Raw genomic sequence first — 24,337 nt, 5'->3', positions numbered from 1 at the left:
GTGGTGGCATTTTGCAACGACGCAGCTGTGATCAAAGAAACAGGTGCCAGGATGCCTGTTCAGCTGCAGCCCTTGCCCCGCCCGAAATGACTATCACGGACCGCATTTTCCCTGGAGGGCACCAGCAGGGCCGGACGAAGGACCCAAAGCAGCTCTGGCAATTTTCTCAGACCAGCCCTTCCTGGCTCCAGGAGTCTGGAAATGCTTGGTTGCTGCTTTTGTTGCTGGGGGCTGATATTGTAGCACTGCTGCAAAACCAGCTCCCAGTAACAAAATCTGACTGACGAAACACGTGTCGGCTGGGCATAGTGACCTACAATAAACCTATGAACACGAATCATCCTGAGTGTTCTACATGTATCATTGTGTTTGAAGTGGATTGCAATGAATATTACAGTAGTTTAATGTGAATTTAAATTTGACAGTACTTTTTGTCCTATACTTGAGTAAGTGTGTGCACAGGCACATTAAGTAAATAGTTTGGGGCATCTTTGCCTTCTGGAAGGGTTAAGGGTTTTCCCTTTGCCTGTAGCACCACACTGATACTGGAAATTTATAACACTTTGCGTGAATTTGGGAGGCACCATCGCATTCCGCAGCATTAATAACCCATTAGTTTGCTTGCGTATATTTACACCAGTTGAGTGAGATAAAATCAGAACAGCAGTCGATGTAGGCAACCTGAGCAGAATTTACACAACTTCTAAAGAAAAAGTTTTCAATTTTTTGAGTAGGGGGTTTAGGAATAAATGAATGAATGAAGTGCAACTTGGACTACACAAGGCTATTCCAAGAAGTATCCCGGCACTTTGCCCCAACCAGTCTCATGCAACCAATCAGAGCCGGCTTTAGCCATGGTGGTGCCCGGTGCGACAATCATTTTTGGCGCCCCTGCACTCAATGACCGCCTCCTTGCATTCTCTCACTACCACTGGCTAAAAGTGCCCCTCATTGCTCCAATCATAAGCTATTGCTAAACACAGCACCCCCCTGAGGTTGGCACCCCCTCCACAGGTCAGCGCCCAGTGGGGTCGCACCAGTCGCACTGTTCTAAAGCCGGCCCTGCACCCAATGGTGGATGATCTCGAGTTTGGCTAGCCATGGGTTGCATCTTGGGTCAAATCCCAACCAGACTTGAAGCACTTGGTCGGCTGCTGCCCTGGCACAATTAGGCAGATCAAAGCCTCCATCTCCAACATGCCACTGATAATGGTGTTTCCTGCTCAGCCACTATCTTTCCTCCTTGGGTGGGTCTTATAGTCAATTGCCCTATTTGCTTCTTCGTGAGACCTCCAATTTACCTCATTGACCAGCAAGTTGTTATATACAAATGACATTCAGCTCACCAGTCCAGCTCCCAACAAATAATGCCACCAAAGACCGCCTCGTTGACATCTTTTTCTGGATAAGCACCAAGTAGCCAAATCTGAATGGCCATTAGATGTTAGTGCCAGAGACTTACCAGCCATAGTGACTGGGACTTACCTAACCATCTGCAGCTGTTACTAAAAAACATCTAAACATTGGGCCACAAAGAAGCCTATTTAGGGTTGGGCAGGCTGAATCCATTCCTCCAGGACAGCAGAATTGTACTCTACTGCCCTTAGTGACTACAACCTGCTTTATTAAAGATCCCCACCTCCCTGGCAGCGACTGTGAGCCTTTAGAAGAGCCACGGCTTAAGACAGAGCCTTGGTGATCAAGGGCTTAAGACGGAGCCTTGGTGATAGAGATCTTAAGACAGAGCCTTGGTGATAGAGATCTTAAGACGGAGCCTTGGTGATAGAGATCTTAAGACGGAGCCTTGGTGATAGAGATCTTAAGACGGAGCCTTGGTGACAGAGGGCTAAAGACAGAGCCTAAGTGATGGAGGGCTAATGACAGAGCCTTGGTGGACACCCAGGCGACCGTTTGGGGGCAGAAAAGAAACTTCAAAAAGCCACTTTTAAGGTGGGATCATGTAATGTAGTCTTTAATGTCCCTCCACAACCAGCTTCATCTAGTCTATTGCACAGACAACGATGGCAATAGATGCAATACAAGGACGATGCTGCCGCCGCTCTCATCAGAGGTCTGGGGTAACTGGTTAGTCGTTAGGACTGTTTCATGCTACTAGGCCTGAAGCCGACTTGAAAACGGGGAGTCAGTTATTTCCAAAGCGTGGTTGTGGTTAGTTATGTGAAGTTGCGGTTAGTTATTATGTGCATCTTGCCTCTACCAGTTTACCCTGGCATGATGAATTGGTGATTCGTTCATTTTTTCTGGGTCCCATGTCTGATAGGGAAACTGTTAAACTGTCCCACAAGTCTTGGGGTGTCATGTCTTGTCTTGTAATGTGGATCTGTAGAGCGCTGCTTGTCAGCTGTGAGGGTATCGAGGAGCTGACCTGGAGGGCCGGGTGGAGTAGCCTGAGTGGAGGTGGCCTGTGATGTTTCCTGCTCTCTGACAAGTGGAAGGCCTCCTTAGATTTATCTGAAGAGTTATTCGAAGAGGCAGTACAACTCAGCCCTGTCCACTTACATTTGCAACGGAGGTGTTATTCCTTCACAAGGTCCAGTCTGAACCACCTTGTAACTCTGAGGGTGGTGGTAGGAGTTTTCTTCCTGATGGAAAGAGACATAACCAGAATACAAAGGCGCACCTGGACTGGGTGAGATACACTGGACACCTCAGAGTAAGCGTTACATTTCAGAGAAGTGCTTTGGGGTATAAGACTGTGTGTCTGGGAAGGGGCCTTGGTGCGGAGGCACACAGGCACAGCTGCCAAGAGGCCCCACGCCCTGCCCTGGGTGACACTTCTAGCCAGCCTGGCTTTGCTACCAACAGCACTTTGCATAAAGGCAGTTTTCAAACACTCACATTTGATGTTAAATGTGAAACTTCAACTTTCGGGAAAGAATTGTTGTTGGCTAAAAAGCGAGGACGGCGTGATGTGGTGCACGTAATATGAGGCCGCGAGGCAGCTGGGTACATGACTGTAACAGGAATGATTTCTATTGGCTGCACAGAACATTCAGGGCTCACCGCTGTCTCCAGACAGGATTCAACAAACTTTTGCAATGTAATAGGTCTCGCATTTGCGAGAGTTTAAGCTATTGGCATTGTAAATGACAATGCCTTTTATTTATGTTTTAAAAACCAACAGATAAAATAAAGGCATTGCCCTTTAGAATGCCAATAGCTCAAACTCTCACTAATGCGAGACCTATTGTATTGCAAATGCATTTTTTGTCAGTTTTGTATAGCGTGAACTCGACACGAGGGTATTTGAGCGCTTTACATGAGCACCAGTTACATTACGGAAGGACAGATTCTTTTTTATTAGGCATCGGGAGATTAAGTGATTTGCCCAGAATCATAGGTTGCTGAGCCCACGCCGAGACTCGGACCTGGTTCCCCACCTTCAAAGTCTGCAGCTCTGATCCTTACGCCACAGCGGTAGCACTTGATGATGGTAGAAGCCATGCATCAGCCTTGCCCTTCTTAATACTCTCAAAACAGTTTCCCTCCATGAAGCTGTTTGGAGAGCTGTACCACCAACATCGCATCAAGTGCCACCTTTGCACCATCACCCCACCTGAACATCTTGTGCGAAGCTCCCTTTCCCGAGGGTTCACGTAGCTGCATATTTTGTACTTCAGCTCGCTAAGCCATTGCCCACGAGTGTCCCTTGTCAGCACAGTTTATTTGACAGAAGACACGCTTTATTTACTGTGTTAACCACTCTGCCTACCTACTCAGAAGGCTATACAGAATACAGAGTGCATCAGCCATCAAACACTTCTCCTACACCTGCATCACATCAGCTCCCCAAGCACTTCACCAGCTCCCTGTGAGTAAGTGCTCATCCTCAAAGCACTATGCATTGCCCATAGGTTTATTCATGAACCTGGACCACAAAAGTTCAGTGATACATAAAACACAGAACCCCCCACTAAATGCCTCTCCTTTAAAAGGATGCACATTGGTAGATCTTTGTACACCGTGCAAGGAGCAACATTCTGGAAGGTTTTCCTTTCAAAGATAAGACACACTCAGGTGCATCTGTGATTCATGAGGGAAGTAAGGACCCGGCTGTTCCCTGACAGAGGGCCTCACTAGACGCACAGCCATTCACTCCCGCGTGAGCAGACAGAAATAAGTCTCACTCATTTTTCCTCGACTCCATGGTAAAGCACCCCAGCAACATTGCAACACAATGAGTGCACCCCTCTGTTCAACATACGTGAAGATAAAACTCCGCCTTCTACTGTAAAACATGCATTCTACAAACCAAACTCAACACGGGCATGTATATAAGCATCTCTAGCTCAGTCTTTTTCGCATCATTGTACTATTCAGTGTTGCTACAGATATATATATATATATCACGTCAGAACAGAAGCACCCCGCATATTACCGCAGCGGACACCAATGTTCTTTCCGCATAGTCAAACAATGGATAGAAAGCAAGGGCATTCATAAATGCTGCACGGTTTGATGAGCCGGTGCGGCGGCCACAATAGCCGCAACTTTTACAGGAACCACGATTTTATCTAAAGGAACAGAGCAACCTTTGCTTCAAATAAAAGATACAGCGATCTAATAAAGAAGCCGACCTTGAGGAGGCTGTGGCCGGGATGAATGAGGAGTAGATGGAATCAAGGGCACAAGCCCATTATTCTGAACTAAACAGGAGGGAGCTGTACAGTGGCCTGGGACGCATCTCACAGACTCGGACTGGTTGGAGCCCGGACAGAAGGATGGTTAAACATGATTGGAATAGCGCCTCTGCCACAAGTGCAGGCGTTTCAACCAGTTGCATTATTGTTGAATTCAGAATAAAAGGTGCGCGCTTTTAATTCCAAAGCAAACCACTGACTGCAGATCTCCACAGACCGAATGAGAATCGGGTCCCTGTTGGAAAGTACCAAATGTGCTGCGATGCCCTACTAAAGACCGACTGAGCGCTACACAAACACCAATCAAGGGAGCCTGATTATCCCAGGAGCTATTTGCGCAAGGTGATTTAAAGACTTGTGCTTTGCATATTTTGGAGCGTATGCACCTAAAGGCGCCTTTCCTCCACAAGGAACTTTTTGCTCTCATGTACATATATGCTAAATATGCGGGGCACACCTGCATGCATCTCTACGGAGAAAAGAAACGGTATATGGTTTCACTAAAAGGGTTAAAATATTTTGTTTTGCTTCTAGGCACTATCTGAATAGAAGCGAGTGTTTGGGTGGCTATCAAAACGTCAGGGAATCTCACGCATGTCAAGAGAAAAAGCCCTTTCAGGCACAAGTACGATCGAGCCAGCGTGATCAATGTACGTGCATTGAATAAAACACTGACAAAATAGGCATTTAACTTTTAAGAAAATATTTGAAGAGTTCATCCGATTCAGCCCTTATTACGTAAACACACAACTTGCCATTAATTTCTGTAAGTATGCACCTCAAAATGGTCCTATCATTATAACTTCGGTTAGAACATGTCGTAAAAACGAGAAAACACCTTTAAACATTGGGGTGATCCGTTCCCATGTGCTACGGTTAAAGTTGTCGCGAGCAGTTTCTACTGCGAACATTAATCGAGGGGGTCATGCTGCTTTTTAACTAGCTTTTTGGATTATGGCAAAATAGAGAAGAAGGGGCACTGCAGAACCGCCACCAGCTCGTTTGCATTTGTTAACCTTCAAGGTTTGCTCATATATATATAGTTCAGGGGCAAAGCTACCCCGATACAAATGTTATTCACTCCCAAGATGGCCACCTAACTCCATGTCATAATGAAAGTCTGTGTTCCAGTCTGGAATTGTGCGTGACAAACCAGTGTATTCTGGGAGATGTAATCTTGGCCTTCTTCCGTCGCTCTGATTAGATACTAACGCACTGGACAGCAATGGTTTGTAAGTATTAAGGCCAGGGCTGGAAACATTCAACGAGATGCATCAAGATGTTTTCTAACCAACTAATGCAGGGACTTCCAACGTAGGTCCAAGAGAGCCTGGTCCATACAAGATATTAAGAATACCCACTGCCTACGTGTTGTGTCCCTTGCTTAACTTTAAGTCTCTCTCTTCCTTTCCTTTACCGCGCGCTCCCCCTCCCAGCGCGTGGCTCCTACACCAGCTGGAATGTTGACAGCTGTACGTTCTACTGTGACAGTTTATGACAGTTGCTCCAACTGACATGTTATGCATTTCGCACTGAGCCTCCCGGTTTGGTGTGTCGTCTTTGAGCTTAATAAATTACTTGAATACTAGATGACTTCTGAGTACGCATCTTTACACTATGTAAATACATTCCATGTACACGTATTGTACGTATAGTTATTTTACATGGCTATCCTGAACTTCTTAACACTTATAAGTGTAAATGATCAGGTTGGTGTCTACGATGAATAAAACGTGCACACCTTTTATTACTCAAAATAGAACAAGTCAGATCTGAAAAATAAGGCATAAAGAAATAGGTAGGGGGTGGAAAGCTCAATGGGGATGAAAATTGGCCGTGAAAAGAACGCAGAAGTCGGCCACGGCAGGATGTAAGCCGTCCCAGGACGCTCTGCTGCTTTAGGGGGTGTGATCCGTGCTAGCCTGGCGCACTCAAGTCCTGTGCGGGAGGCTGACCCGGGCTGCAGCTGCTCCAGTGAGGCGCAGGCTTTAGAGAGAACGCGTTTTAAATACAGATGCCAGAGCCAGGATAATTACATGCACACCTTGCATGTGAAAAAAACACAAGCATTTGAAACCGGGAACAGAACACGGTGTGACGGGCTAGAGAAGGGGGCACGGAATTAGTTCAGCTCGAATCATGAGGAGCGTTCATGTGAATCTCATCCAATCGGGAAGGCACAGCATTCCCAGGTGGGGAGAAGGGTAGGAGTCGAAGCCTCATAAAAACAAGCATTTGCAAAGCAATAGGACTCACATTTACGCCAGACCTATGGCATTGCAAACAGGAGTTTGGATGGGAGGGGTGCGAGAAGGCACGAACAACGGGGGTGGGGGGGCAGGAGAGAAGGCACGAACAGCGGGAGGGGGGCACGGGAAGAAAATAGTGCTCATGAAACACGAAGTAAAGGGGCCGGTAGCCATGGAAGGGTACAAATGATGAAATGGCCATCATAAGGAGGGACTAGCAGCCCGTAAACCAATCAGAAGGCAGCATTTAAAAAGGACAAACACACAAGCCATTGAAAAAGTGGGTGGGGGAGTGGGCATCAACTACCACAGATCAACCCCAGAGCAACACTTGCGCACTGGCTCAGGGCTCAAGCTAAACAGGGGCGTGGTGTTTAAATTGCCATACTCGCTAACCTTTATTGAGTGTGCTTTCAATTAGGAAATACATTAAGAGTTACCGATGAATCACAACCAACCAAAGAAACAAGCTGCAAGCGAGGCCAGGCCTCCTCTACTTTCCGTGGAGCCCAAGGGCCAGATAATCTCAGAGAGAAGGGAAGGGAGGAGGTGGTTAGGGGGGGGGGGCATCACCTATTGTGGTTGGTCTATACATAGCATGTAGCCATAACAACACACAGCTCATCATACCTAAAGACAAACATGCACAGAAACCAACTGGCATAATGGTGCTCATGCACATGGAGGTACCCCCGAACACACAAAAACACACCTTCACGCACTCAAACACACACATATCGACACCCTTGCAAACTCACCCACAAATGAACCTACAGGCATCCATGCACAATTTACAAAAAGTCACAAATACACACAGTCCAACAGGCACGCATGCAAATATACCTCTGTGGATACACAAATAAGCACTCAGGTACACACCAAACAACCCACAAATAGATACCCATGCATATACAGGCACCACATACAAACATACATGCACATACAAGTAGGTGGGTAGTAAAGCATATGACTGTAGATAACCAATGGATGCGTGAGTGAGTACATACATGACAGGATAAATGCATGAATGTGGGAGGACACGTGAATGCTTAGCTGTCTGGAATTGGTTTATACATGGACGGATGATGAAGAAAGGAGTTTGTGGGGTATGGTGGGAAGACTATGAGTAAGTGCATGGATCAACAGATCGGGAGACGAAGGAAGATATGTGGATAGATAACTCATGCATTCATCTTACATACACTAATACAACATACACATCCGTTCATCCATTACCTCACTCACTCATTCATCCACCCATGTACCCATTTAGCCATTCTCTTGTTCATCCAGCACTGAGCTATGCCCTCATCAACACATCCAGCCATTCATTCACCCATTAATTTGTCCATTTGTATGCTCACTCACTCATTTGTTTAGCCATGCAATCAGACACTCACCTGTTCATTAATGCACTTAATATTGCGACAATTGTTTGATTCTCACACACACCCATTCACCCATCCACACAGACACATTCAAACTAAGATTCACACAAAATATTATCAAAGGGATTAAAAAGGACCAAATATCTCGGGAAAATTGTCAACTCTATTGGAAAAGTGTGAATTTGGACTTACCCACCATAAAATCTTATAGAAGTTAGGTTCAATTTAAGGACTACTCCATCTTTGTAAATGAATTTCATTGAGAAATCTGTACCATAGAGGTCTCGATCAACACTGTGCTCGCCAAGGGTAAACCCACCCAACTGGACACACCATTAAAAGCCTGTTACACCCACCGGCGCCACAGCCTGCAACCGGGTTATATATACATTGAGGTCTTCAGGGACATAGGACAGGAAGCAAATACATCACTGGAACTCACGTAAGCAGTCGAAACATGTATCAATCATAAAGAAAACTAGGGAATATGTACCTTTGGGGGGAACTAAAAGAACATTTTGAATATACAACATTGACCTGTGGAATTAGTGGTAAAATAAAGAAGTATTAGAAAATTACATGCAGCAAAGACCCCATAATGATGTCAGCTCTAATATACCTCAATTGAACAGCTGGGTTTTGGAAGGACCCTGCAGTATAGGAAGGTTCAGTGTGTAATATGTTGGATGTTGGACACTAATACCCATTCCCAGTGCATTCTGTAGCTGAATGCACTGTAGCTGGAGTTTACAAGTTTACAAGTCTACTTTTTTCTTTGCATTCTTTGCTTATACCTGTGTTGCAGATTACAAAGGCTGGCTAGTTTATACCGATTGTCTCTTTCATCCTTCTCTTTTTTTTCCGTATCATCTTCTTCCTCCTTTCCCCCCTCTTCTGCCTTTCTCTCACGCTATGGCTAGGACAGTGATGATAAGAAACGGGTGCCAGGGACCTCCACCTGCAGTCAAAAACATTAAGCACGACTTGTTTCCTATCGCTGTGAACACTGGAACTGATGATGAAGTAACGGAACCTACGTTTATTAGCTCACGCCAAAGCTGAGTAGATATCTCTTTTTTAATGGAGCTCTGGCACACTCTAGTGGTCATGCTTAGGAACTGACCACTGAGAGATTTGGGAACTTTCACTGTCTGTATCGTGGTACAACACTTCTCGCAGATGTGGATTTGAGATCTATTTTTAGAAAACGGCTATTGTGAAAGTATACAACGTTGCGACGTAGGACTTTCTGCAAAGACAAAATGCGCGTTATCAATTTACCTATGTCAGAAGGAATACGGCATAGAAACACTCACAAGGGCTCAGTAACCTACGTCGCTGACATCTGCTGTTATCAACAGCTCTGGACTTAAAATCTTGCCAGTGCGAACTGAAACTTGTATCCTTTTAGAGTTGGTAAATTGATTACCATTAAAAGTAATACCTGTTATTTAAATTGTTTGAAAATGGCAGAAACATGACATTTATAGTGATAGAGCAAGGTTTCTTGAATCTCAGTCTCTTTGTAAAGTCAGCAAAAATTATTCCCCACTGACAGTATGGACCTCTGATTGCCGACTTAAAGTGTAAGGAAGGAGCAAACCCCGGCATTACATTTAAGGCGCAGTGAAAACCAGAGACTTTAATACTGTTAGACATTTAAAAAGGAGATACTTTCTCTTCAATAAGAAAAACGTTTATTATAATTTAACTAAATATGTAGGTAACTCTCATCTAAGCGAATACATGGCCACTCACTACAATTTACTAATAAAGTGCACACAGAGTAATGCAGTTAAACTCATGTTAAGTATATGTGTTTCATATAAAGGGGTGGGGCGCTAAATTACACTGCTCCAATCCTCCCTGATGGATAGCAGAGCCATCACACAAACCAAATAAATCTTCAAGATCTTGTTGTCTTCGACATCTTACCCACTGACTTCTCCAATTCCTTCATTTCATCATAGACTTTGCACTGTTTCTCTACTAAGTCAAAGTGGAGAGGTGTGGCTCACTAGTTAGAGGCGGCAGACCCGTAAGCAGAGAATCGGCCGGGGACCAGGGTTCAATTCCCGACGCGGCAGGGTCGTGGACCAGGGTCAAAACAGACTTGATAATTCTCACTTCGGTACCTACTCTAACCAGGAACACACTCGGCAACTCTGGGCATTAAGCTTGCCTCATCTCTACAACGGCCCCCCACAAACACCGGGGATGCCTGGTTTCACCTTGGAGATACCCAGAAAGGGACCATCTCACAGGGATAGCCAGGACGGGTTCCCCAGCGGTCTACAGCGCCAGGACGCCCCGTTGCTGGGGTAGCTGTGCGCTTTACAAGTCTACAACATTTACAAAGTCATCCTTTTTTCTCCTATGTCCCTTTCCTGCAACCACCACTTTCTTAGATCTCATATATTTAAATTCATTGAAAATAGCAAATAAACTAACCAAGCAAATGGCAATAATCAAGTTAGGCCTCAATGTAAAGTCTAAAAGCCCACTGCCTAGATTACCAAGCCAACTACCTACAGCCACAAATCTCTTTCCGGCTGTTCCCAAGGGCCAGTTGCTTCCAATTTCTTCAAATCTGATATCAATCCAGTGATAGCCTTCACAAACTCTCATATCTATTTGCTCTTATTAGGGATAAAGTTTCAACATTGTTGATCCTTAAGCATTTTACAGACTCCACCCTCTTTTGCCAACAAAATGCCTACTGCAAGTCGATTTTGCAATGCATTGGCCTAGTAGCCACTAGTTCAGTATCTACAGACAACAATGCACCTGCAGTCCTAGAGTTAGTTTGTCCACTATTGGGGAGAGGTTTCTATTCTTTAAAATGTTAAAAAGACACCTACTGAAGGAATCGTAGCTCCAAAAATGTATCTTACTATTTGTGAAGCAATACTACCACTATGTATGTATCAACTAGACAGTCCTTTTCTAGGCGTTTCTAAATTCTTCACAAGATAATGTTTTGAAAACACTACCGCAAGGTAACAAGTTCCTGACTAATTTCTAGGCAACCTAAAATAAGCATACTGTCCACACACAAAATAAACTAGCAGAATCACCTGATCGCGTCAAGAATGTTAACAGGACCAAATAAAGGTTCACATTTATGCTCACACACACTCACTCCCATACAGATACTCCTCTCTGCATGTATCAGTTTATAAATACATAACTTCCCTTTGTGTTGCCAATCCAATCTCAACTTAGGGTATATTGCCTCCTCCTCTTACTCACCTTTCTCCTTTTTCCTGTTATGCTTCAAAATGCTTCAAAACATCTTATCCTTCCATTGATCGAAAATATATTTTGACCCGTCTTGTCTCTAAATTACGGATAAACTGTTTCTCAACAGGACTCATAAAGCAAGAGAAAACACCACATGACCTGTATTGCTTTGCTTATGTCTAATTAGTATTTTATGTCCTGACAAGAGAAACACTATACAATGAATATGCTTTGTTAAAAAATTGTTTATTTAACATTCGTTAGACATTCTTTAGTTCAACTTGGTGTCATCAATAAATGTATTACTTTCATATATTCATTGATATTGCAATATTTATTTTATCATTACATCAACATGTAACACTTATTTGGCACAAACTATACAAAACAAACAAAAGATGATACTAAGAGCCCCCATCCTGCACTCATTCATACATATAACAAACACACTTATCATACACTCCTTACATACCACATCTCCGCACAAACACACATAAACATAGGAATAAAACAATGGGGAAGGCTTTTCTCTTTCAATCGTTGAGATGTTGTGAGCTGAGACCATTTTAAAGACGTTAACAAATGTTTCGGTGTGGAAATTTCTTTTGTCCAAACACCTTCTTCAGGACCACACTTTTTGAAGATATTTCTAAAGGTGGCCAGAGGGTGGTAATCTATAAAAATATTATGATTGACCAGTCAGAACATACATGGGAGAATCACTTTCTGAATAACCTTAGTTAATCTGGGGTGTTCCATAGAATAATAAAGTGCTGCAGACCAAGTATAGTAGAGGAACAACACAGTGCCATCACAAACAAGATTGTGTAACCGCAAAGAGAAGGATAAAAGAATATTAAAGAAGATAAGTTAGACAAAAGGTAGCACCACTAACATCTACTGTTGTCACGGTTGCAGTGGCGGCTGGTGAGATTTTAAAGTGGTGGGGCTGAACATTTTTGGTGTCGAATGGCGCGCGAGCGAGCGCAGCGAGCGAGCCCGAATCACCTACGGAGGGTTCGGGGGGGTTCCCCCCCCGAGAAAATTTTGAAAAATTAGCAGCCAAATGGTGGATTTTCAAGACTTTCGGAAGCCATTGTGCTTAACAGAAACAGGCCACTGCCTCCCCTAAAACTATCATCAGTTCCAAGGCCTCATGAATAAACCATTCTAAATTGCAATAAACCACAATTAATTTTAACAATGTTGCATAAATAGGTTGGATCTGCCTACTGACCAAGTGGAATGATTGCACGCAGAAGGGTAGATGACGAGGAAAAAAGGTTTGTATTTACAGCACAGGTTCACAAAATGGAAACTCATCGAAAATCATGTAGGTGTGCAATAAGTGGTCTTAAAACAGGCACAACAATGAAATAGCATACATTTCTAAAATTTAATTTCACAGGCTACTATGGGAGAAAGTTTAAAATTATGTGAAAATTGTGCTTTAAAATTCACTATTAGTGCCCATTTTTTCCAATGTTTCTCAAAAGGAGAGAAACACCCACCTGATTACTACAATTCAGGTGCCTGCTCTCTTGACATATCATGTCCACACCTTTATATAGATGACAGTCAAAACAGACATTTGTTTGTGGTGTGTTGTTACATTAATCATGCAAATATTTTGGAATTTCAGAAATGTTAATTAATGTGATGTCATCAGGATTAATGTCATGTGACATCACTCCCTAGGAAGATTCAGAGTCAAAGGTCCTGTGTTGTCACTTCCTTTGACATCATTAGGGTCAAAGGGTATATGATATCACTTCCGTTACCCCAGACATTTTAGTGAATCAATGCTCATGCTCACCGCAGACAGTGGTCTAAAACAATGTGTAATGAACAGAAATGGGCCATCTCTACTAAACAGACTTCAATTCAAGTTGCTTTGGATTGCAATATCTTGTAAAACAATTATTTCAAGAACGTTTGTGAAGGCTATGGGACCCAAACACAGATGTACATTCCTACCACAGCATGAATGGATTTAAAACCTGATTGTCACTTCATACCGATAACGACAATGCCCCTAGGCTCACCCATAGAAACCGACTTGTTTTGCCAGACTTAAAAAGATTACCTAGCAGAGGCTTCCAACGGAACGCGACCAAAAAACAGACACTCAAGCGAAGGAGGAGGGTTGAAAAGCAAACATGCACACAAACGCGCTACTTGTGAAATACAATATGTTACTGCTCACAACATACTTATGTCTAAATTCCTGGAAACATAATATGCCTCATACAAACGATAAAATACTCCCTAAACAAAAATGTATAGAATGTTACTGTAGGTTACCAGTGGTCCTCGACCCTTCTCTCTGCTTCCACCTCTGCCCTTCTCTCTTCTTCCACCTCCGCCCTTCCCTCTTTTTCTCAGCTCTCCCTGTATGCTCTTCTTGTTGTCGCTCGCCGCCTCCTTCTGTCAGCCCATAACCCTTCCTCCACTCTCATTTCCACGTCTCCTCTCTTTCTGATCTATGTATCTGATCGCTCTACTCCTGTCGCCTAACCCCTTCCTTTCTGACTCTTCTCTCCTACTCTTTATCTTATCGGGCCCTCTACTTCTGAGCCGTACTGCTCCCTTGCTGAGCCCAAGCCCAGACTCCCTTCCCTCTAAGGTAAATGTAGCTACCGGTATATTTACGACCATTCTCCGACTTCCCCTTCTGGCTCGTCTTCTCCTCTTCTGCTGTCCACTGTCCCCCCCCCCTTCTCTGTCCCTATTTCTATTCACTCCATCACTCACCCTACTTTCTACGCCACCATTCAACTTTCTTTCTTTCTCATCCCTTTCTGACACTTTTCCTCTACTTCGGTTCTATTTTCTTCGTCCCCTATTTTGACAATTTTTTCTCTGACACAACTCCCCTCCACGTAACCCTTTCTTCTCCGCCGCCCGTCTTATTCTCATTTGTCACTTACTTCTCCCTTTCTGACTGCCTCTGCCCAGCCACCCTTTCCTTCACAGCCTGATGCCCATTGGTGCCCTCTCTTGCCGTGACGTAGTTAGTGGCCAAGCCAGGCCAAAACCGGATTGCCTGCACTGCACCCCAACCTGACCGGAAGAAGGGGGTCACGTGAGTGACACGTTCAAGACGACAATCACTGCACGTGCGAAGTTCCAGGCCTGGCTTTAGCGCTGGTGGCGCCTGCGCCACGATCTTTGACGGCGCCGCCTCCTTCTCCCGAGTAGGGTGACCAGATTTTGAGAAGCAAAAATCGGGAAAGGCCGGGCATGAAAGTAGGACTAAAGCATTGAGTTTGCCTTCTATGCCTGGCCTGTCCCGGTTTATGCATAGCTTTGTAAATATGACATGTACCTTTATGTGTATAGCTAGGCTTGTAAATGTGTGCCTAAATACAGTGAGAACCCTCAATTAGGCTGGATTCCATGCTAGCGAAACCTCGCAGCTGTATTTAATTACGTTTCGCGCGGGAAGGAAGGCCTCATAAATGTCTCTGTAATGCAGCGTGCTAGCATCGCTCACAGTCTCCTTCTCATACCCCGCGGTGATTCGTATGCTGTCATTAGCACGAGCCATGGCGTCCACATATTATGGGAGTCTAGAGAACGGTCCGGTAGGCCCTACCTGCCCGAGTTCACACACGTCGGTCTCACTCTCTCTCGGTCCTCCTCACAGCAACCTCCTGCAAGTGCAACCAAATGGATGGATGGTGGACTAGGCTGGCTGCTGCTACAGAGCACGACCGGTCCGCTTTCTTTTTTTCAAAGGCCCCGACCTTGACTGACTCACTAGTCAGTCTCCACCGCTCCTGACGACACAGTCCGACTAGTCCGTCCCGAAAATGGCGGCTGCTGCTACATGCGCGGGAAGAACTACTCCGAGTCTGCGCAGAGGGTCCTATCCACTCGTCACAGGGACAGGTGGTTCACTTCTCACCACGCCCTGTGACGAGTTGGGAGGGGGTGGGGGTGAATCTCACACTCTCCTGTCTCCTCCACTCTCTGATTGACGTGGAGATGTTAGCAATCCCGGGCTTGTGTAAAAAACGCCCGGGGCTAACTTAATCTCCACGCCATCAGGGGGTGGAGACTGGGCCTCCAGGCTATGTCTTTGCCTGCTGATGGCGTCACAGCCTTCAGGGCTGTGAGGTTCTCAGCCGGCAAAGACATAGCAGGTGGTGCAGCGCGGGGGTATTGACAGTGGGAGGCAGCAGACTGACGACAGTGCCCCATGTTAAAGTTTGCGGCGATGTGTTCTTTTTCTTTGCGTTTTTTTATTTTCTTAATAAAAAAGAAACGTACTGGTATTTATTTATTTTTTAAATGAAAGGAAACTTGTTAAATTAATTAACTGGGAAATTACCTGGGGCGGAGCCCCGACGCCCACACAGAGAAACCGCCACTGCACGGTTGTATGATTTTACCCCACATATAATTACCACGCATGGCATAGCAACGCAATAATTTTTACGCATGAGCCACTACCTCACAGCTTTTTACCATGCTTGCTTTAATTACACAAATTCGTATGAACACATAACACGGCCCATTCCATGCATTCCATTGTTTTCGAACATATTTCTATTGGTTGCCTGATAAATTTCACGAAGTTATGTGAACGTTTGTCTCTCATCACTTTCTGTAACCCCTACAAACATTTCCCCAAGCAAGATGGCTGAATGTAGTGCTAGAGGCACTCTTGTAGTCTGACACCCTGTGATGACCCTTGACTACCATTATTTTAATTGACTTTGATGTTTTATTTTATCCTTGCCTGAATTTACGACGTCCTGCATATGCCTTGTTTCTCTTAAAGGTTTCTTTCTTGTAATCTTGCAGTCTTTCAGTGGGCGCTGCCATGGAGTAGGACAGCCTTGCCAAGAACAGAATGTGTGGGATGTGCATTTGAAAGCATGAGAGAGAGAGCAAGAGAGGTGTGGCATGTAATTTTTGGTCTCGAAGTGCAGTGTTATGAGCAGTAGTGCACAAATGTGCACTGTGTTGTACAATAAGAGATGAAGTATATGACGCTATAGGCAGTGGTTCACAAATGTGCGCTGTGTTGTACATTGGTAGTATTATTAAGTTCTTCCTATTGGCTTTGACAAGGCGTCATGTCATCCTGAATTTTTACTCTGACTCTGCCTTGCTTCAGCTTTTTCTGCACGCACAGCCACGCTCGCAAGTTGTTTGGGTTAATCAGGTTCAAGGATTGTTTTTGTGAGAGATTGTTTAATGTACCCTGGAAGGCTTTTGTGAGCTTCATCAAGATAAAGGCTGGAACATGCGAGAATGTAGAGGGGACGTGGGAATGCTTGCTTGGAAGCTGGCCAGTCCTTTTAAGATTCCTTTGACGCGGGGAGGAAGACTCTCGAACCTTCTAGTGTGTGTTTTGAGACTATAAAGCTGAGGTTTGTTGACAGCTGAGTTGAGAGTTCACTTACGGAGTAGACGTACTGCTGTAAGACAAACCGAACTTGAGTCTCAGTCGAGAGTCCAAGCTAGCTGTGAACGGGTCCCCCCAGTGAGAATTAGCAAGGATGTCAAGTGAACGATCGGGTGAGGTGACTTGTTTCTGACTAGTGCCATTGTGATGCGTGGTTCCAGTGGCTGTGGTCATTTGAGGTATTTGAGTTTTGATTATTGCCATTGTGATGTATAGCCAGTGGATTTGATCATTTATGGTGTTTTCTTTGTGATGTGTGACTGAGTAAGGTGCACATCCAAATTAATAATTTGATGTATCTAGTGTATGTATATCTTTCTGATCTCTTGCAGGACGTTCTATAATATTTTCTTGAGTTTTATCTCATATTATTTGCTGCTTGTTTATTCATAGTATTCTTCATGCATTTAACTGGTGCATTTATTACTGCATGTGTATATATATATATATATATATCTATATATATATTCACTGAAAAAACCATAGGTTTCACACATGTTATAGTTAGCTGGACATTTTACTGATAAAAAACCAATGAAATTCCCCCGTTATAGTTAATGCAGGCAACTATAACTCACGCAACCGCAATCCTCTGCTGATGCTAATACTGTATTTAGACACTTATTTGCCCATGTCTTCTTCCATTAAATTTTAGCTATACATATATTGCAAATATTTTTTTTTCATAAAGACACATATGTCATCAGCAGAGGATTGCCGTTGCGTGAGTTATAGTTGCCTGCATTAACTATAACGGGGGAATTTCATTGGTTTTTTATCAGTAAAATGTCCAGCTAACTATAACATGTGTGAAACCTATGGTTTTTTCAGTGAATTTGCAAGGTTTTTTAAATGCTAATTCCTAACTATAACGTATGTGAAACCTATGGTTTTTTCAGTGAATTTGTACGGTTTTTTAAATGCTAAGTTACTTTACGCCATTCGTGGCGTGCGCGCCCACTTAACGCAGTTCGTTCCGTGCGCGCACGGTGCGCTTTGCGCACCGTGCGCGCACAGTGAGCACGCGGTGCGCTTTGCGCACCGCGCGCCCACTTTACGCAGTTAGTGCCGTGCACGCAGGGTGGGCACGCGGTGCGCTACGCGCACCGCGTGCCCACGTTACGCTGGATGGGCCATGTATGCACAATGCGCTTCGCGCACCATGCGCACATGGAGGACATATTATGCGCTTCGCTGCGAAAGGTAAGCTTTTACATTTTTTAGATAAATTATACGCTATGCACAAATGGTGCACGAAGGGCAAGATTTGCACACGGGGTGGGGAGAGTGTGGATAATTTTTATTTTTTTCGATTTGTTTGTTTTACAGTACGCGTACGGTAAGCGTAATCGGGGAGTTTTCGTTAAGAAATAAAAAAGGATTTTTGCCCATGGGGGAACTGTGGGGACCCATTGATCAAGGCTAGGTGGTAAGGAGCTGTCTAAACAGTCCCATTACATGTTTTTGGCCTTTGTTTTTCCTCACCCCTTAAGAGTGCGAGAGAGAAAATGGCGGCTGCCGCTTCCTGGTTTCGAACGATTCGAATGTTTACTAAGATCTAACAGCCAATCAGAATCGCGCTCGCGCACGTCACCGTACGCGTACGGTAAGCTTACCGTAAGCGCACCGTAAGCTGGCTCAGATATATATATTGATTTAAATGCTATTTTCTCAGGAACTACTGAACAGATTTACACCAGACCTACAAAAGGCACTTCCTTGACCTGAGGACTACCTCTCTGCCAAATTTCAAGTAACTCTGTTCAGCCGTTCGGGCTGTAGCTGTGTCTAAAGGTCCTATGGAAAAATGCATGGGAAAAACGCGTTTTGGGACCCCCCTTTTTTCTCAGCCCCCGCTTGACGAATCCCCCGAGACTTTCAGGGTAGGAGCGGAGCGTAGCGCCCCATTAGTTTTGAAAATTTCGCGAGGATTCGTCGACCGGCGCCAAAGTTATTCCAAATAGAATGTTGCGGATTTCCTATGGAAACGTGGTCCTAACTATAACTACCTACTGGCGACCGCCAGTAGGTAATATATATATAGATATATATCTATATATCTATATAGATATATATATATATATATATATATATATATATATATATATATATATATATATATATATATATATATATATATATTAACTACTGGCGGTCGCCAGTAGATAGTTATAGTTAGGACCGTGTTTCCATAGGAAATCTGAAAATTCTATTTTGAATAACTTTGGCGCCGGTTGACGAATCCTCGCGAAATTTTCAAAACTAATGGGGCGCTCCGCTCAGCTCCTACCCTGAAAGTCTCGGGGTGATTCGTCAAGCGGGGCCCGAGAAAAAAGGGGGGTCCCAAAACGCGTTTTCCCCATGCATTTTCCCATAGGACCTTTTGTCGAAGGTACAGCCCGAACGGCTGAACAGAATTACTTGAAATTTGCCAGAGAGGTAGTCCTCAGGTCAGGCATGTGCCTTTTGCATGTATGGAGAAAATCTGTTCAGTATTTCCTGAGAAAATTGCAGTTAAACCACATAAATATCTATAGCCTCGCACGGTGCGCGCACGGTGCGCGCACACTAACGTGCGCGAGCGTAATTCTGATTGGTGGTTACATGTCAGTCAACGTTCGAATCGTTCTAAATCAGGAAGTGTCGGCCGCCATTTTGTTTGTTGTGGGTGCGAGAGTGAAAAAGAGAGGTGGCGAACGTGAAAAGGGGGCAGGGTAGAGAGTTCCTGACCTCCTAGCCTTTGTCAGGGGGTCCCTAAAGGACCCCGAAAAGTGAAAAAACATTTTATTTTTATTTTTTTTAAACTCGCGGGGTGCGCGCACGGTGTGCGCACGGTGAAAAACCTTAAAAAAAATATATATATATATATACATAACTTAGCATTTAAAAAACCGTACAGATTCACTTAAAAAACCATAGGTTTCACACACGTTATAGTTAGGAATTAGCATTTAAAAAACCTTGCAAATTCACTTAAAAAACCATAGGTTTCACACAGGTTATAGTTAGGTGGACATTTCACTCGTAAAAAACCAATGAAATTCCCCCGTTATAGTTAGGTCAGATAACTATAACTCGCGCGACCGCCACTCTATCACAAGGATGATGTCATCAGTGATGTCATGAGTGATGCCACTGACCATGTCATGAGCACTGGATTGCGGGCGCGCGAGTTATAGTTATCTGACCTAACTATAACGGGGGAATTTCATTGGTTTTTTACGAGTGAAATGTCCACCTAACTATAACCTGTGTGAAACCTATGGTTTTTTAAGTGAATTTTTATATACACACGCATATATGTATTTGAATGTTGTGCATTTGGCATCTGGGAAAGCCTTTCTGTTGGAGAGCATTGCATAAATAAACCCAAAGCCTTATTCTAAAAAGATGAGTCTTTGCATTTTGTAAAATAAAACCCTTTTTTAGGTGTTGTTGTTTTGTTATGTCTCCTGCTTCGCCATGTTGTGAGCCACCGTGTGGGAGATTCTGTATTATCCTAAAGGCGAAGTAAGACACTGAAATACCTTTCGAAGAAGGTCACTTGCCATTTCCAAACTGTATTTTAAAATATACCTTTAGTCACGATTTAACTTGTTGAAAAAAGCCGATTCTGAAACATATTTTATTTAATTGTCGTTCACCCTCCTCATAACATATATAAGGGCAGTTCACCATTTTGACATCAGTGGTTCACACTGTTGTCTGTGACCGGAGAAAACAAATTCTCTTTAGACCACCACTGCCATCTAGTGACAGAAGTAAGTACATAGATTTAACACATACAAAAGCATTATCAACCAACCATAGTAAATTCCCTGTAACGTTTTAAAAAAAATATTTGTTAATTATACTTTTCAGAACTTTTGTCTAGAAAGTGGCAAGTTCAGAGAAAAAACAGTTTACAACAGATCACAGAGACAAGATAGAGATTGTGTTGCATCTTTTTTTAAATTGCTTGTAATATTGAAATGTCAAACATACTTGGTAACCATAAAAACCGTTGTGCGGAATATATTTACACAACTTAAGTGTGTGATGTATGATATATATGTACATGTAGCAGAGGATGAAATGATACCAAATGAATATATTGTGTCAGTGAGTAAGGGGCAAAAACATTACTTGTAACACAAAAAGGTACTGGACAATGCTTTGTGGGAAGAGTGTATAGTTTTTCACTTTCAGTCTCCTTGCAAAATTATCACAGACTAAGAATGTATCAGTGAATGGTTGGTTGTCTTTTAAATTATACCATTCATTTAATTTATGATGTACAGTATCTGAGAGGGAGTTATAGAATTTTTAACTAAGGTGGGTACTTAAATCAGGGACGGTGTTGGCCAGTGTCTGGTGGCCAGATTTTATATTCTTACTCCGCTGGGTACTTACCTCAGGGAAGGTGTTTGCCAGTGTCTGGGGGCCAGGTTTTATATTCTTACTCCGCCAGGTACTTACTGCAGGGAAGGTGTTGGCCAGTGTCTGGGGGCCAGGTTTTATATTCTTACTCCCCCGGGTAATTATTTCAGGGAAGGTGTTGGCCAGTGTCTGAGGGCCAGATTTTTTATTCTTACTCGGCCGGGTACTTATCTCAGGGAAAGTGTTGGCCAGTGTCTGTGGGCCAGATTTTATATTATTACTCCACGGGTACTTACCTCAGGGAAGATGTTGGCCTGTGTCTGGGGACCAGATTTTATATTCTTACTCCACTGGGTACTTACCTCAGGGAAGGTGTTGGCCAGTGCCTGGGGGCCACATTTTATATTCTTACTCAGCCGGTTACTTACCTCAGGGATGATGTTGGACACTGAATCAAAAGGCAAAATATAATATCTTTACTCTAAACTATAATTAAAACATGTGCTTGATCTTTATGTTTGGTTTGTTTTTCTAACCAGATATCTCACAGAAAGCCATTTCCATCAATCTCTAAGGGGAAAAATGAAAGTACAGCCTGAAACATCAGTTGCCGAAAAAAACAACAAAAAAACAACAAATCTTCAGGTACAAATTAAACAACCTTATATTTTGCCTTATCTCATTTTAAGATGTCAACATGAGAAACCATCTTACTCTGTTGTTCTTTAAACATTAAGGGTTTCTAAAGTAATATTGAAAACGTTGAGACTGTTACACTAACTTTAAAAATGTTTGTTTTAATTTGCGGTTGAACAACAACATTTTAAAATAAACTTTTCTAATCCTTTTCTTGATACTTCTCATTACAGCTACCTCTTTAATGAACACCTGGAATACCTATCAGAGTTGAAAAGAGAGTTCCCGCCAAAGCATCACTTAATAATCCACATTTGTAAAGCGCGAACAATCACCCGTAAGGGTCTCTAGGCGCTGGGGCCATCAGGAAGATTAAGCAAGCTACTGCCCAGAGTCACATGGTGCTGGGCTAATCTGCCGCCGGCGCCGGGGATCGAACCATCATCCCCAGATTCCAGAGGCAGTCGCCCTGGCGCCACACCTCTTCCAATAATACTTTTGTAAACAAAACTTCACCTCAAAAGAACTAAGAAATGCAAACCTCAGGTACAAGGGCAAACATTTCTCTTGTCTTCTAAAAAAGTACTATAATTATTTTTTCTTTGACATGAAATTAAAACTGTCAATAAATAGTTTAGCACACTTAAAATGAATTGTTTAAACTTTATCTAGCTTCGTTTCTATTTGAAAAAGAAATGTACGATTCTATATAGGAACCATAATTCTTCTGTAAAAATACAACAGTAGCTTCAAAAAATTGACACTCACTTATCCTCATCCTTTATTTACGGAATCATCCACAGTAGATTCCAGTTGCCGAGCAAGTTACTTACAATCAAGGTAGGGTAACGGGTTATTGAAATTTGGTGTCCACATGTACTGTAAGGAAAGATTAACTGAGCCCAGGAGTCATTGGAGGTGTGTAGAATATTTTTCATTGCATTGCAAAGGCAGACCGGTTACTCTGGGTGACATAGTGGAGAGGTCCACAGAGCATAACCACTCTGCCTCTGCAATGGAGATAGAAGTTGGGGAAAATCTACAGCAGATTAAAATTTTGGCAGCCACCTCCAATGAAACCTGTGGCTCAGTTTTATGGGAAGCTGCACAAAACATCCCCATGCACGTTGCCAGTAATATTACCACAACCCCTAATTTAAGACGCATGATCCAGGGAACAAAACAGGCCATCAATCCACACGCACTAAGACCAAAAACGTTCTCCGATGTTAACATCCCCCCAGAACTGACAGTCACTTTTACTAACAAGACTTTTCTTTTGCATGATAAATAAAATCCTCTAAAACGTCATTTAATCTTCTCCACAGCACGTAATTTGGTCACCCTGGAGAATACTGAAATTTGGATGATGGATGGCACTTTTAAGACTATACCCCATCCTTTTATCCAAATTTACACTATTCATGGCGATATTAACAACACAACAGTCCCCTTAGTATTTAGTTTTCTGCCTGACAGACAATCTTCCACTTACACTGAGTTTTTATCAGTTAGAAAAACTCAAAAACTCTGAACAAAAGTCCTAGGAAAGTGATAATTGATTTTGAGTTGCAAATGATAAATTCTATTACTAAACTATATCCAGATACCCAAATCCGAGGATGTTTTTATCACATGGAAAACCCTGGTCTTAAGTTGGCGAAATGAGGAGAAATGCATTATTTCTCCTTGTTTTTGCTTTTTCTATGTGTGCTGCCTTGTGCAAAATGCCATGGTTTGTTTATCTACAGGGAGATGTTCCTAACTGTACATAAACAAACCTTATTAAAAATGCAATTTTGTAACTTTCATGTGTGCTGCATGAAGCAGCACATATGAAAGTTACAATATGGCATTTTAGGATTGTTTATGTGCAGAAAGGGACACCTTCCTACACATAACCAATCCTGCCCTGCACACAGACACCCTTGCACTCTGGTGCAAGGGTGCCTGCGTTGGCGCTAAGTTGTTAAACTTAGCGCCATCGCTGGGGGAAATGCAAGGCTGCACCACATTCTTGTAACTATGGTGCAGCCTTGCGTTTCCGAAGTGACGGAGTGTGTTGTTAAGCCCAGGAGGCTAACAACCCACTTCTATTGTACATATCCCCCTAACTGCTTTGCGTTTTGTTCCTCCTTAATGTGTGGATGACTTCTACACTGCAATTGTTCAATCAGATTATTTTACAGCAAATGAAGAGAAATTGGCACCTCTTTTAAATTATTTTGAAGATACCTGGATTGGCCATCTGAGCAGGTCAGGTCGCAGGAGGAAGCCAAGATTCCCCATTGACTGGTGGAACTGCTACTTAACTTGCTTGGAGGGAGGAGCAAATACAAACAATTCCATCGAAGGATGCCATAACTCTTTTAATAAATCAAT

The 24,337-nt window shown here is 43.3% G+C and overlaps 1 long non-coding RNA gene across 2 annotated transcripts in view; it reads left to right on the top strand.

The window, feature by feature from the left end:
* Positions 1-23,939, top strand: part of LOC146809461 (uncharacterized) — a 105,903-nt gene extending 81,964 nt beyond the window's left edge. The window contains exons 1-3 of one of the 2 annotated variants that reach the window (XR_014965550.1): positions 16,992-17,139; positions 21,859-21,964; positions 22,189-23,939. This is a non-coding gene — a long non-coding RNA (uncharacterized LOC146809461). Of the gene's footprint in view, positions 1-16,991; positions 17,140-21,858; positions 21,965-22,188 lie in introns of those variants that run through there. The other variant, XR_014965551.1, reaches the window with a different exon arrangement.
* The last annotated feature ends 398 nt before the right edge of the window (positions 23,940-24,337 follow it).

This window comes from Triturus cristatus, chromosome 7 (genome assembly GCF_964204655.1).
Source record: "Triturus cristatus chromosome 7, aTriCri1.1, whole genome shotgun sequence".
Taxonomy (NCBI): Eukaryota; Metazoa; Chordata; class Amphibia; order Caudata; family Salamandridae; genus Triturus; species Triturus cristatus.
This window is presented reverse-complemented; position numbering and strand designations above follow the sequence as displayed.